Source organism: Aegilops tauschii, chromosome 4, assembly GCF_002575655.3.
Source record: "Aegilops tauschii subsp. strangulata cultivar AL8/78 chromosome 4, Aet v6.0, whole genome shotgun sequence".
Classification (NCBI taxonomy): Eukaryota; Viridiplantae; Streptophyta; class Magnoliopsida; order Poales; family Poaceae; genus Aegilops; species Aegilops tauschii.
Window position 1 is genome coordinate 325,675,355 of NC_053038.3, and position 14,558 is coordinate 325,689,912.

General features: G+C 47.6%; 1 long non-coding RNA gene across 1 annotated transcript; it reads left to right on the forward strand.

Annotated features, from left to right (window-relative positions):
• The first annotated feature begins 12,590 nt into the window (after window positions 1-12,590).
• Window positions 12,591-13,065, forward strand: LOC141021521 (uncharacterized). The gene is made up of 3 exons (XR_012182838.1): window positions 12,591-12,682; window positions 12,764-12,828; window positions 12,901-13,065. It is a non-coding gene; the product is annotated as an uncharacterized lncRNA (long non-coding RNA).
• The last annotated feature ends 1,493 nt before the right edge of the window (window positions 13,066-14,558 follow it).

The window sequence follows — 14,558 nt, forward strand, 5'->3', positions numbered from 1 at the left end:
CCTTGGAAACACACGAAGGTTAATTAGTAAAGGGAAACTAGCTAACCCGCATGCATGTGGATGAAACAATTGTAATTACGGTGGAAGAAAAACGTGCCGAAAGCATCAGGATTCCATGCAAAAATAGTGCCACGAGTGGTGGCAGCAAACACAACACCCTCATATTGAATTGCATCACAGTACACATCCATATACAGAAACTGGTTTTTGAGCAATATCCATGGAGGTGTGGAAATAAGAACAGCAACAAGCTTGTCGAAGGTAGCAACAACTTGATAGTTTGTGTAATCCCAAGAGCGGTTGGGAACTCCACAAATTGCTATCTTCTGTAGACGACAGTCACCATGATCGTACTTGAACATACGTAGACCATCTGTGTGATCAATCTCTGGGCACTCTGAGATTTTTGGAAGTGGAACCCGGTGATGAGTGTACACATTCACAAGTTCCCACTCGCAGTTGTGCCCAATATAAACAACCCAATCTCCATTTGCGCCTGCCAAGGCCTTATCCTTCAGCGATGGCATCTTAATATCACATGTATCATTATCAAGCGGCATCAACTTGCACAAGGCGAGGCTTCCGCCGTCCGCGCGCCAGCGAGCAGGGTCATGGCGACGAAGATAGGGGAGATCAAACCGCTCCTAGACCCTTGGGTTATTTGTAATGATGTTATTAGTTGAGTCGAGAATGGTCTTGGACAAACCTGCTATGCTAGCCGAGGTGATGACATCGCATCGATCAATGAGTTCCTCCACCACGTGATATTTCATATCGGGGCAAGAATAACGGGGTCGTTTCCGGCCTGTTCCCTCCATGGAGAAGAGGATCGAACAATGGCAGAAGGAAGGGTGAAGGCAAATGGAGGAGGGAGGAAGAGCGCCCGACAGCAGTTCCAAATCGAGAGGGAAAGGCGAAGAGGCGGTGGACGGTTGCCACGATACATGAAGAGGCTAGTGGGGAACAGACGGTTGCCATAGAGGTCACACACTAACGACAAGGCCGTCCTGTCAGACCTAGCACTCGTGCGGGATGGCCTCTGTCCCCCACATGAGCGAAGCCACTTTGCACCCCCACACGGTTGGTTCGCCACGCTGCTAGGGAAACACGTGATATCTTGCATCTTCACTCAGGCCAACTCCAGCGCGTGCAGCTCGGACGCGCGCTCGCCCAGCCCCCTTTCCCTCGACGCCCCCGAGCTACCCAACCACGGCTACCTGTTTTGCGCACCCGGTGGCCGGGTTTGGAGCGGATATGGCCGGGCTTGAGCTCGCCCGGCTATGGGAGGTGATAACCCACAAGTATAAGGGATCGCAACAGTTTTCGAGGGTAGAGTATTCAACCCAAATTTATAGATTCGACACAAGGGGCGCCAAAGAATATTTGAAGGTATTAGCAGCTGAGTTGTCAATTCAACCACACCTGGAGATTAATTATCTGCAGCAGAGTGATCAGTAGCAAAGTAGTATGATAGTTTTGATAATAGTAGCAGCAGTAACGGTAACCGTAACAGTGATAGCAGTAGTTTTGTAACAAGTGCAACAGTAACGATAGCAGTAGTAACTTAGCAAGAACAATATAAGATAAATTCGTAGGCATTGGATCGGTGACTTGTTGGATGATATTCATCATGAGACAGTTATAACATAGGGCGATACGGCACTAGCTCTAGTTCATCAATATAATGTAGGCATGTATTCCGTAAATAATCATACGTGCTTATGGAAAGAACTTGCATGACATCTTTTGTCCTACCCTCCCATGGCAGCGGGGTCCATATTGGAAACTAAGGGATATTAAGGCCTCCTTTTAATAGAGAACTGGAACAAAGCATTAACACATAGTCAATACATGAACTCCTCAAACTACGGTCATCACCGGGAGTGGTCCCAACTATTGTCACTTTGGGGTTGATGGATCATAACACGTAGTAGGTGACTATAACTTGCAAGATCGGATCTAGAACATGGATATAATTATGATAACATAAATGGTTCAGATCTAAGTTCATGGCACTCGGGCCCAAAGTGACAAGCATTAAGCATGGCAAAGTCATAGCAACATCAATCTTAGAACATAGTGGATACTAGGGATCAAGCCCTAACAAAACTAACTCGATTACATGATGAATCTCATCCAACTCCTCACCGACCAGCGAGCCTACGAAGGAATTACTCACTCCTGGTGGGGAGCATCATGGAATTGGCGATGGAGAAGGGTTGGTGATGATGAAGAACGAAGATCCCCCTCTCCGGATCCCCAAACGGACTCCAGATCTGGCCTCCCGATGAAGAACAAGAGGTGACAGCGGCTCCATCTCGTGGATCGTGATAATTCTTTCTCCCTGATTTTTTTCTAAAAAATAGGACTTTATAGCGTCGGTTTCAGGGTCTGCGGGACCACCAGGTGAGGACAACCCACCTGGGCGCCCCAGGAGGGGGGCCGCGCCCTGGTGGGTTGTGCCCACCCAGTTGCCCCCCTCTGGTGGGTCTTGGCTCAAAAAATTCTCTTTATTGATATAAAAAATCCTCGCAAAGTTTCGTTCCATTCCGAGAACTTCTATTTATACACAAAAACAACACCATGGTAGTTCTGCTGAGAACAACGTCAGTCCGGGGTTAGTTTCATTCAAATCATGCAAATTAGAGTCCAGAATAAGAGGAAAAGCGTTAGGAAAAGTAGATTCGTTGGAGACGTATCAACTCCGCCAAGCTTAAACCTTTGCTTGTCCTCAAGCAATTCAGTTGATAAACTGAAAGTGAAAAAGAAAAACTTTTACGAACTCTTTTGCTCTTGTTTGCATAAATAAGCTTAACATCACCTAGGTTTTCAGCCAACATTATAACTAACCATGCCAACAATAACTCTTAAAGATTATATTGACTCATATCAATGACATAATCAGCTAGCGAGCAATAATAAGATATCTCAGACAGCAACATGTTGTCAAAACAACCATGATATAATATGACAATAGTGGTATCTCGCTAGCCCTTTCCGAGACCACAAAACATAAATGCAGAGCACCTCCAAAGTTCAAGCATCGACCAAACATTGTAATTCATGGTAGAAAAGATCCAGTCATGATGCACCCAACATTAGCTACACACAATGCATAAGTCATGACAACAGTGCTCTTAGGTTCTGGCGCTTGTTTTAGAAGGTGATGACACAACATAAAAGTAAATAGAAAGTCCCTTCGCAGAGGGAAGCAGTGATTTGCAGAGGTGCCCGAGCTCAAGTTTTTAAAACAGAGGTAAATGATATTTTGAGACATGCACCCTTCTCATTTACATCACGACCATCAGTTATCAATATCTTCCATGCTAAGGACGCTAGTGGCGGTTCCACTCATCCCACTGCTGATGCTCGTCCACTGCTGCAGCCTGGTTGTGCAGGTAGGCGATGATGTCTGCAGGCATAATCCTATATCCGCCCCTGGCAACAAGATCAAACAAAGTAGGAGCAGGCAATGGAATAATATAACGAGTTTCAATGCTAAAACCAGGTTATAAGGAATGGGGATGCCAGGAGAACTGTTATCAGTGAAATGGTGGTGATCCATGGCTGTATGGTCTACGTAAACCTTGGTCAGGGGGTAGTCATGAGGGCGTATCTCAACATTAAAGTGAGCCGCCAAAGGAGTAGCAAAAATCCCACAATGTATTTTACCCTTGGACTTATTAATGTGGAGGCGATGAGCCACAATAGCTCCCAAGCTATAGGTGTTTTCTCCCTCTAGTGCACGACGTAAAACAACAAGGTCTGGTGAACTGAGTGCACCCACCTTCTCTCTAGCAAGCAAGCATTTTGCAATGAAAAGAGCAAAGTAATGAACATCAGGAAAATGCAAGCCAGCGACAATGATAGCTGACACCCCTCTCTCATCTCCCACTGTCAAGGTGCGATAAAAGGCCTCAAACTCTGCCGGCCTAGGCTCAGCTATGCTCCCGTCAGAAGGGATCATGCATATGTTACAACATTTAGTAAGTGGTATCTGATGGGTTTCAGCATATAAATCAAACTACACTTCAGGGGGATTATTCCTAGGAAAGAAAGTAAAACTTTGAACAAAGATGTTTGGGAGGATTTGATGTTGTTCACACTCATCTACGGTGAAGTCGGTGAGGCCGGCATTAGCAACATATTGTGTGAACTCCTTAAGGATTCCAGCCTCTTCCATGAATTGGGTATGCGGCCATTCGTACCGCCGCACCTCCGCCAACCTCCGAGGATGGAGATCACTGTCAGACGACTCCCCAATAACACCCCTGGAGTTCTTCTTAGAAGCAAACTTCCTAAAGATATTTATCTTTTTCCTATGAACAGAATGTAACGCCCACGATGCGGCTATATCTCACATGTGTCGAGGCACGACTTAGAGGCATAACCGCATAGTGGTTTTGTCGCAAGAAGGGTCATCTTCACACAATCCCATGTAATGAACAAGAATGGGATAAAGAGTTCGCTTACAATCGCCACTTCACACAATACATAAATAAATATCATACATCATCCGAAATACAATCATATAGACCGACTACGGTCAAAATCCAGATGAAAATAAGACAACCCCAAATGCTAGATCCCCGATAGTACAACTGGGCTCCACTACTGATCATCAGGAAAAGACACATAGTAACGACCACGTTCCTCGTCGAACTCCCACTTGAGATCGACGCCATCATCTGCACTGGCATCGTCGGCACCTGCAACTGTTTTGGTAGAATCTGTGAGTCACGGGGACTCAGCAATCTCACACCCGCGAGATCAAGACTATTTAAGCTTGTAGGAAAGAGGAGTAGTGAGGTGGAGCTGCAGCGGCAAAAGCATATATGGTGGCTAACTTGCGCAAATGAGAGCGAGAAGAGAAGCAACGGAACGGTCGTCATCTAGCAATGACCAAGAAGAGGTCCTGAACACCTACTTACGTCATACATAACACAGACCGTGTTCACTTCCCGGACTCCGCCGAGAAGAGACCATCATGGCTACACACGCAGTTGATGTGTTTTAATTGGGTCATGTGACAAGTTATCTACAACCGGATATTAACAAATTCCCATCTGCCTCATAACCGCGGGCACGGCTTTCGAAAGATAATACCCTGCAGGGGTGTCCCAACTTAGCCCATCATAAGCTCTCACGGTCAACGAAGGATAACCCTTCTCCCGGAAAAACCCGATCAGTCTCGGAATCCCGGTTTACAAGACATTTCGACAATGGTAAAACAAGACCAGCAAAGCCGCCCGAATGTGCCGACAAATCCCGATAGGAGCTGCACATAGCTCGTTCTCAGGGCACACCGGATTGTCCAAGCTTCCGATAGGCCAGCCCAGAGTTGCCCCTGGTGACCACCGGCGACTGACAGTTTGGACCAATACTCAGAGGAGCACTGGCCCGGGGGTTTAAAATAAAGATGACCCTCGGGCTCGGGAAAACCCGGGGGAAAAGGCTTAGGTGGCAAATGGTAAAACCAAAGTTGGGCCTTGCTGGAGGAGTTTTATTCAAGGCGAACTGTCAAGGGGGTCCCATAAATCACCCGACCGTGCAAGGAACGCAAACTCAAGGAACATAATCCCGGTATAACAGTAACTAGGGCGGCAAGAGTGGAACAAAACACCAGGCATAAGGCCGAGCCTTCCACCCTTTACCAAATATATATAGATGCATTAATTAAATAAGAGATATTGTGATATCCCAACATATCCATGTTCCGACATGGAACAAACTTCAACTTCACCTGCAACTAGCAACGCTATAAGAGGGGCTGAGCAAAAGCGGTAACTTAGCCAAACAATGGTTTGCTAGGAGAGGATGGTTAGAGGCTGACATGGCTAAAATGGGAGACATGATATAGCAAGTGATAGGTAGCGAGCATGGCAATCGAGCGAACAACTAGCATAGCAAAGATAGAAGTGATTTCGAGGGGTGGTCATCTTGCCTGCAAGGTTCTCAGAGTTGTCGAAAGCTTGATCCTCGTAAGCGTACTCGACAGGTTCCTTGTTCACGAACTCGTCTCCCGGCTCTACCCAAGACAAGAACACAAACAAACGGAACCACAATCAACAACGAGAAATGCGCAAGCAACATGATGCAAAACATGTAGGATATGCGAGATATGATATGCGATGCATATGCGTGCTCCGGAAGGGAAATGATGAATATGGCAGTAACTTGGCAAACCAAGCATGCTACTGGAAAGATGAGATGATTTCGGTCGAAATTGATATAAAGATCACCGGAATCGGATGCACGGTTTGCAAATGGCAAGCAAAACAAGAATGACGCTAATCTGCGATAAACAGCAAGATAACACTTAAAATGCAACAAGCAACAATGCTACAGCACCCTAACATAGCAACAAAGCACATGGAAGTAATCTACAGGAGATGCTTGACAAAAGATGAACACTGAGCTACGGCTAGTTCTCAACATATCAAGCTCAAACAAGCATGGCAAAAGTGCAAAAGATTACAGGTTCACAGACTTGGTGAAAAACTGGACATGGCAGTAAACAGCATCAGGTAGCAATGTTCAGAGCACTAAATAAACATTCTACAGGAACTTAACATAGCAAAACAAGAAATTGTAGTGTTCTACTAGATGCACATGAAAAAAGTCTCTTACTGACCATAAGCCAAAAAGGACCAGAAGATATGATGGCAAGCATGTAAACATAGCAAGTTTCGTTATCAGGTTTCAGACTTGGCAGAAAACAGAGCATGGCAGAAATATTGATATGTAGGCCTCTTTGTGAGCTTGATGCACTCACTACAGAGCAACGCACTACAAACCAAGTACACCTACAGCAAGATGGCATGTTTATGAAGCTAACCATGGCAAGAACAATTACATAGCATGTATGGATCAACTACAATAAGCTTGGCAAGATTGCAAATCATGTTAAGAATCTGCCAGAAATATTTTATAGAAAAAGTAGAGCAAGATTGAGTCATGCTATGGCACTCCATAATTGCAAACAATTGCGAGAGTGGTTCAATTACAACTATAGCTACAAAATATTCTTAATGAACATCTCCAAAATATGCATGGATCTCTCTGTAGCATCAAGTTTACATGGCAACAAAATTACAGCAGACAAGGACTTGGAGGATTCACCAAGTCCCTGAAATCAGAAATATTACGGAGCCTACTTTGCATGCTTGTGCTAGTCACCACAGAGATCACAAAAATACATGGACCATACCACTGGAAAGATGGCATGGCATACTTCAAAACACATGTAGAGCTCATGCCCAAAAGATGCACAGATTTAATGATACAAAAATGACAAATCTCCAAGTTCTGATAAGAACCAGAGAATAACGGCAACTATCCCTCTTCCAACAGAGATTTGGGCATCAAGATGACCTCTAATGAACATGGTGCAATTGAATAAATTGAAGGGCATCACGAGGCGAACGATTTGACATATTACACGCGCGAATCGGAGCTAGATGCACGGAGTTATCGCATCGCGAACAGAGCAAGATGCTGAGATAAATTAAGACTTAGAGAAAAAGGGGGGCGAGGAAAGTCAACGGGAACAGTACCGAATCCAGATCGGATCGGGCCGGCTCCTCGAGCTCGGGCTCGCTCGCCGGCCAGGAAGGAGGGAGAGGGAGCGGCGGCCGGAGGGAGGAGGAGAAGAGGCCAGGGGCGCGGCCTGAGGAGGGGCGGACGTTGTCCGGCCGGAGCGGACGCGTCCGGCGCGGCGTGGAGGGAGAGGGTTAGGGTTCGTCTGTGATTTCGTTTTTCGGGATGCCCACATATAAATAGGTAGAGGGAGCTAGGAGGCTCCAAATGAGGTGCGGTTTTCGCGCACACGATCGTGATCGAACGACCTAGAGCATGGAAGAGAGTTTGGTGGGTTTTGGGCTGATTTTAGAGAGGGTTTTTGCTGGACACTCAAATGGACTTTGCGGATGCCCGGTTAACCGTTGGAGTACCAAACGACCTCCGAATGGAACGAAACTTGACTGGTAGTCTCCGGGTGGTATATTAAGACCACTTGACAAGCCTCGGTCCATTCCGAGAAAGTTTGACACACGCACACGAAAGAAAACTAGAGGGGGTGCACTGGAGGAGATAGGAGCGCCGGATTGGAAAACGGACAACGGGGAAAATGCTCGGATGCATGAGGCGAACACGTATGCAAATGCAATGCACATGATGACATGATATGAAAATGCATGACATGACAAAATACAAAACGAAAAACAAAACCCGACAACGGAGGGAAAAACATATCACATAGCCGAAAATGGCAAGAGTCGGAGTTACAAATATGGCAAGTTACATGCGGGGTGTTACACAGAAATTCTGAAATTTTTAGTCCACTAATTTTTCTCAACAAAACTTCACAAAATTGATAGCAACTATTCATAGGGATGCATAGAAGCCATAGCAAGCATTCAAACTACTTAGAACTCTAAGAATTCAACATGCATGCTCATCTACAGCAGCACCAAGAGTAGGTAATTATTCAAAATATAAACCACTAAAACAAAAACTAATTGGACAAACGGTGGAGTCACATACCAAGCAACTATCCCCTGAAACAGTTTCGGAAACGGAGCTTCAAGCAAAGAGATTGAAATCCGCAGGTTTGAGAGCAAGAACACGGGAGAGAGAGCAATGGAGAATTTTTTTCTGGAGGTAAGTGATGATGTGGTGTGAAGAGATAAGTGAGGGGGCCCATGTGGGGACCACAACCCACCAGGGCGTGCCTGGGGGTCCTGGCGCGCCCAGGTGGGTTGTGCCCACCTGGTGCACCTCCCTCTGATATTATTTGCACCAGAAATTCTTAAATATTCAGAAAAAATCATATTAAATTTTCAGAGCATTCTGAGAAATTTTATTTTTGGGTCATTTTTATTGCACGAAAAATTCAGAAAACAGACAAAACATGGCATTTTATTTTATTTAACCACTAAAAAACAGAAAACAAAAAGTAGGGACAGAAGGTAGTGCTTACTAAATTCATCAACTTCATACCGCTTAAAAATGATTCATTAATAAGATTGATCAAGTCTTATTAACAACCACTTCCGATTAGCATGAAATCGAAGAACTTCCGTAATTCACTAAGTTACCTCAATGGGGATATGAATGTCCCCAACAATAAGCATTTCATATTTCTTTTTGACGGTAGGTAGAGGTATTTGAAAACTTCCAATAGTGATTGTCAGAAATTTTTCAATAACATTGATACCATTCACTTGGAATTGTTTCTTCAGAAAGTGCACTGTGTGCTCATTACCATTAATATGAAAAGTGAACTTGCTTTTATTGCAACCAATAACAGCCCTACCAGTATTCAGGAAGGGTCTACCAAGGATAATCGACATGTTGTCGTCCTCGGTCATCTCAAGTATAACAAAGTTAGTCAAAATAGTAACATTAGCAACAACAACGGGCACATCCTCACAAATACCAATAGGTATGGCAGTTGATTTGTTAGCCATTTGCAAATATATTTCAATAGGTGTGAGTTTATTCAAATCAAGTCTTTTATATAAATAGAAAGGCATAACACTAACACCAGCTCCTAAATCACACACAGCAGTTTTCACATAATTCTTTTTGATAGAGCAAGGTATATGTCGTGGAATTTTCACGGCAGATGTCCTCGAGCTAGGACTTAGTCGTGGAGCCATCGCAGCTAGGAAGCTTGAAGGGGTTATGCGGGACAAGGGACGCGAGGGTTTATACTGGTTCGGCCCCTTACGGTGAAGGTAAAAGCCTACGTCCAGTTTGAGGTGGTATTGATTAGGGTTACGATCACCAGGGAGCTAAACAACTATGCCCGGCTCTCAATGAGATTGTTGTCGTCCTTAAACCGCTGCCGGGTCGTCCCTTTATATAGGGAGGCTGACGCCCAGCAGCCCTTAGAGTCCCGGCCGGCTCATAAGAGTGTCCGGCTCGGACTCTCAACTATACTTGCCTTACGCTACAAGTTCTACAATAATAAAGATTGTAACTACAGGCCTTTAGCCATATCCGGGTCTCAGCCCATCTCCGGCCCATCGTCTTGAAACTTGGCTCCGGGCATCTGGTCCCGACCGTACGAGTAACCCGGCCCCTCCTGGCGGGTGACTCTAAGGTCTATATCCTCAACATTAGGCCCCAGATTGATTTGAGCCGACTCATGCCAATCTTCAACTCTTCTGACAGAAAAAATCTCCGGCTTACCATACATGTGAAGGCCATAACCCGGAGTGACGTCATCCTCTGGACTCCGGATAATCCGCCATGACATCATCCTCCATTAAGTCCGTTTTTTACTCCGCCAGATCCGCAACGGATCTTTGCTTTACTGTCATTCCGAAAATCGAGGCGTCGTGGGGGGGGGGGGGGGGAGATAACCACGCCGTGGTCTCCTTGAATCTTGCGCCCACTTATGACCTCGCCTTATAAATAGGCCGGCCCAACGGGCTCTTCTCACGCTCTCTTCTTCCTCCTCGCGCCGTCGCTCCTCTGCCCGAGCTCTGCCACTGCCGCCGGCGTCGCGCCCCTGATCTTCATCAACCCGGCCGCTGCATCACCCTGACTCGGACCAGATAAACGGCGGCTACTTCCGCTCTTCTCTAACTCCGGTGAGTCTCTTCTGCCTTGTTAGAGCAGATCTGCGGTAGAGTTCAAACAGTTCATCCGCGTTCTTCGCCATTGTCCGCAGGCTTCAGTAGTTCTCGTAGTTGCCACCCTTGTTTGATCTTTAGATATGTATAGACTTGCCGCAGTAGTTGTTTGTTACTCATTTCACCTGCAAAACACACTTCTTTCCACTGCATAAGATCTCCTTCGAGCTCAAGAACTCCCCTGCGTCCGCATTTTAGGTCTAGAAAATTTTCTTTGCTCCGACCACTTTGATCCAAAAAAGTTACGGTAGTATGCGAAACCTGTTTTACCACACTTAGTAAAAACTGCAACCATAGAATCTTGGCGGCTTACATTTCCGGCTTAAAGAAAACACGCGCCGTAGAACTTTCCGGTTTAAAGAGAACCATGCTCTGTAGAATCCTCCGGCTTAACTGTGATAAAGCCGTAAACAATCAATCTTATCTTGAATGCCCCTGTGGCTTAAATAATCCACTGTACCTGAGTATATATCATTAGTCCCCTTCATAAGCCGCCATCTTAGCTTGAACGATAGATCTCCGGCTTATATTAACCCGGACACTTTTTCTCTTTATCATAGACCACCAACTTTCACCATGCCTCCCAAGGCTCCCATCACTTGCAACTGGATGAGGTCCAACGTCACCGACGAGACCCTGGCCAATTTCGTTAAGTCCGGATATTTGCCTAAGAAGGAAATCATGTCCTACCGTGCCCCTGACCCGTCGGAAGAGAGACCACAGCCACGGGACGGGGAGGTAGTGATCTTTGCAGACCATATGAGCCGGGGCTTCGCACCGCCCGGCTCAAAGTTTCTGAGGGACGTGCTCAACTTCTTTGACCTACGGCCTCAGGATATAGGACCCAACTCCGTATCCAACATCTGCAACTTCCAAGTCTTTTGCGAAGTGTACCTTGGAGAAGAGCCTAGTCTGCTGCTTTTCAGAGAGCTGTTTTACTTAAACCGCCAAAATGAGTGTGCCAATGGGCCAAGTCTGGAGTTAGGTGGCATCTCCATCCAGCGGCGTAGGGACTGTCTTTTCCCTTACGCAGAGCCGCCGAGCCACCCCAAGGACTGGAATATGACTTGGTTCTACTGCCAAGATACGTCCCCGGCTGACGAGAACCCGCTGCCCGGCTTTCGCCCAACACGTCTAGAGCCGACTCATCCGCTGTCGGACAAACTGACCGCAGCGGAACGCCAGCCTCTACTTCCAACTATCAATAAGATCAAGGCCCTGCTAGGCAACGGTCTGAACGGAATTGACCTGGTCCGGGTCTAGATCTCATGGCGGGTGATCCCATTGAGCCGCCGCCCCGGCTTAATGTGTGAGTACACCGGGCGAAAGGATGACCCGCAGAGGCACAGTCGCAATGATCTTCCAGAAGACGTTGCAGAGGAAGAGACCAAGGCTCTTCTAAACAAGAGTCTGGCAGACTGTGGAAGGACTGGGTTAGCCCCCTTCTGCAAGACCAATCCAGCCCCAGCGGTGAGCCGCTGACTTTAACCTTTCAACTTCTTCTGCATGTAACCTTGACCTGAACTGTTTTAAGAATTCATTACTGTATTCTTCAAGCTGATGATAAATTCTGGCGGGTCAAATATGACCATGAGGCGGCCAAGAAGGCTAGGAAGGCAAAGAAAGCCGCCAAGAAAGCCGCCCCTCGCAAAAAGGGAAGCCGACCCACCGCTTCGGAGCTAATGCAATTAAGCGACAGCTCCGAGTCAGAGGTAACCCTTAAACCTTTAAATTCTTGCTATATTTGTTGTTTGTTGCTGTCCGCCTTATCAATACTTGCTCATTGACAGGATGACACCGGCGCCAGTAACCCGGTGGTAGAAGAGGTAATGTCACTTTCCTCCGACTCGGAGCCCTTGCCACAGCTGAAAGTCCGAAGGGTAACTCGGAAAGTAAGCTTTTCACATCCTTTAGCTCATCAAGACCCTCAATTTCTTTTGAAGCGACAGGTTCACGAAAGCCGGCGTCACACCCGGACCAACAAGGACACCGATCTCTCCGCCGGGTTACCCGACGCAACAAGGAAGCGTCGCACTGAGGTTTTTTCTCACTTGTACCCTTTTCATCCGTTGGCGGGTGTTATCCGTCAGCCACTCAACTCTTCTGACTCCAATTATCAGGAGACCTCCCCCTCTTCGGGTGACTCCATGCAGTCAAATCTGCCGGCCTTCAAGACTGCGCCCGGGTAACAACAATCATCTTACATTATCTTTGTCTGTACTTACTCTTTGTGTGCCTAACACTTCTGTCTTTTCAGTGCCCAGGCAAAGCTCACCAAAAGAGCGAAGAAGACCAGGTCAGCCGGAGTGCCGGACATACCTGAACCGGAGGTGACGGCTAAAGAGCCGCCAGCTGCCTCCGCCCCCGAAGCCACCACTCCAATGGACACGGCACCTGAGGCCTCAGCCCCGACTACCAAGGCCACGACCGACACTGCGGTTAACCCGGAGGCCTCCGGCTCAACCCCACCAGCAGACGACCCGGACGTGGTAATCACCCGGACGGAGTTCGTTGAGCCGGGGAGACCGACTGCGCTGGCCAAATGCTCCGCGAAGGGGGAGTTGCTGCAGCCCCACCGGGTGAACCTGGACCTCTCCGGCTACACCGACTTGAGCATTGGAGAGCTCGTCTCTGGCTACATCAGCCAAGTACACAAGAGCCGGGACGCTGAGGTCGCCATGGTCACCCAGATCCAACAAAAATCTGAGGTATCCTTCTGCTGTCTTCTTACTTACTGCATAGTTACCTTTGCCATGCTAGCCCCCAAGTCGACGACTTATGCTTGAATATGTTGTAGACTTAGGTTCCGGCTTAGTCAACTGAGCCGGCAGTATGTAGATAGATACGTTCAATATGCATTAGCCCCCAAGTGCCAAGTGTCTTTTCTTGGAAAACGCTTGGGACTTATATAATGACTGTTAATAACCCGGAAATATATGCAGGCTGTTGGCAAGAAACTAGAGGCGGACCTTGCGGATCTCAAGAGCCGGATGAAGATGCAGGAGATGGAGACCCGGAAGGCAAACGCCAAGTTTGTATCCAGCATCGCCACTCAAGAAAAATTGAAGACCGAGTTTGATGCTGAGAGAAAAGCCTGGGTCGAAGAGAAGGCCGCACTGGTGACCCGGGCGGAACAGGCGGAGAAGGCTCTTGCTGAGAAGACCGTCGAGCTCTCCGGCCTAAAGCGCCAGGTTTCCCAAATGGTGGCCGCTATCTTCGGTAAGTCGCCTCACCGGCTTTCATCAAGTTCATATATGTCATGATTCATCCTTGTCACCGGCTTATCTGATTCTGTTAAACAGGTCCCAGGAGTGCCAACCTCAACCAGAGCGTGGTCACCAAGTTAAAGGCCGTGTACACCCTGGTGGAACAGCTCTACACCGGGTCACAGCGTGCCTTAGCTGTGGTGGCCCTATCCAACGAGGTGCCAACTCATCTGGCCGAAGTCCTGCGCCGGCTCGCCGTTCTGCCTCAGCGGATCCAAGAGCTGCGACGGGCCTCCGCGAGAGCCGGAGCAATCGCCGCGCTGAGCCGGGCCAAGGCATTCCTGCCGGAGCTAGACCCGGCAGACATCGCCCTGGGTTACCCAAGTCTGAAGGAAGACGGCTCAGCCTTCGACCAGAAGGACTTCGCGGCATGTGTGAAGGCTGTACGCCCGGTGGCCACCCTCATCGGGAACGACACCGACTTGACCAAGTACCAGCCGGGTTATGATGCAGAGAATCAGAGGATTCCAACCCCTCGCTATGAAGCCCTCAATCTGATCCCTCCGGCTCGTCAGCACACCTTCGCCCCGGAGATTGACCCGGCCGGGTTAATTGACAAAGAAGCCCAGTTCGAAGCTCTCAGCGGCATCGACTGGAAATCATCAACCTTCGAGGTCTTGGGATCAGCCGGAGGAGAAGACAGGAATGA